The sequence below is a fragment of the Penaeus vannamei genome, chromosome 26 (assembly GCF_042767895.1).
Source record: "Penaeus vannamei isolate JL-2024 chromosome 26, ASM4276789v1, whole genome shotgun sequence".
Lineage (NCBI taxonomy): Eukaryota > Metazoa > Arthropoda > Malacostraca > Decapoda > Penaeidae > Penaeus > Penaeus vannamei.
The window spans coordinates 14,040,297-14,041,483 of record NC_091574.1 but is presented as its reverse complement, the minus strand read 5'-3'; the positions used below and the strand labels follow the sequence as shown (position 1 = coordinate 14,041,483).

The 1,187-nt window shown below is 51.2% G+C and overlaps 1 protein-coding gene across 4 annotated transcripts in view; it reads left to right on the top strand.

Annotated features, from left to right (window-relative positions):
* The first annotated feature begins 575 nt into the window (after positions 1-575).
* LOC113817245 (KH domain-containing, RNA-binding, signal transduction-associated protein 2) overlaps positions 576-1,187 on the top strand; it is a 173,904-nt gene continuing 173,292 nt past the window's right edge. For 2 of the 4 annotated variants that reach the window (XM_070140055.1, XM_070140057.1), the window contains exon 1: positions 576-1,187. This exon is cut by the window's right edge and continues 527 nt beyond it. The gene's annotated coding sequence lies outside the window, so the exon portion shown is untranslated. The other 2 variants (XM_070140056.1, XM_070140058.1) reach the window with 2 other exon arrangements.

Sequence of the window (1,187 nt, the reverse complement as noted above, 5' to 3'; positions counted from 1 at the left end):
GGGGAGGGGATGATTGGAGAGAGATGAGGGAAGTGAATAGGTAGGAAAGGGAAAGAAGGAAAAGCAGAGTTCGGGAGAGGAGAGAGGAGCAAACACCGACAGAAGGTGCAAAGGAAGAGGGATAGAGGCAGAGGAATAAGAAAATTTTTGAAAGTGGTGAGGCTATGGTCTGAGAGGGGAAAGAGAGAATGAGAGAGGGAGGGATTGAGGGAAAGAGAGAGAGAGTAGGGGGAGCTGGAGAGGCCCAAGGAGAGCGTGTGGAAAACGGAAAAAGGGAGAGTAAGGGAGAGACGGTAGGGAGGGCAGGGTAAGGTAGGGGCGCACGAAGAGGGGAAAGGAGGAGGGGCGAAGGGGAGGGTCGAGGTGGCGCTGGTCCTCCCTCGTGCTTTCCTGCCGTCTCCCCCACCTCTCCTCCCCCACTCCCCACCTCCTCTCCTCCTCCCCTTCGCCTCCACATCCCCTCCTCCCAAGAGCCCCAGCATCAGGTCGTGCGTGCGGCAGGTGAGAGAGGCGGCAGTTATCGTACAGTGGCATCGCCGGCGGCCGAGGGGACTCAGGGAAGGGGAAAGCGAGCTCAACATCCCCCACTCAGTTTGGCTTCGGCAAGACGAGAGTGGTGACGTACGGCCGAATCGCAGTCGTTGGCATTGGTCGACCAGCCTTTCAAAACCTCCTTCCTTGATTCTTTTTTTTTCTTTTACTTTTAACCCTCCTCTTTTTTAGATACAAACATACGCGCAGCCAAAGGCATCTGGAACGACTTGTTACAGTTGATGATTTTACTGGACTCATTAGCGAGAGGGAATGAGACTTGTTTCAAAGAACGTTTTTGATGGTCTTCAGATGTGCGTGTTCTCGAAGATATTCCATAAAAAAGCGAAATACATGAACCTTCTGTAAGCACGTAGTCTGGTTTCGTCGTCTGTTGTAGAATGGTTTTGCTTTTGTATCCATGCGCTTGACGATTCCATGTGACTGGTTAAGAAAACACCGCAGAGACAAAAATAGGTAAATAGCATACACACAAAAACACAATTCGACTTTCCGGGGAGAAACTTTACAAAGCTCGTAAATCCTCGGGAAGAAAGGATCCCAAACCTTCTCCTGAAAGAATCAGAGACTCTCTTGGTGACGCTCTGGAAAGGAGAAGGATTCTGCCGAGTGGTGTTGGTACGTCGTCTTTCGCC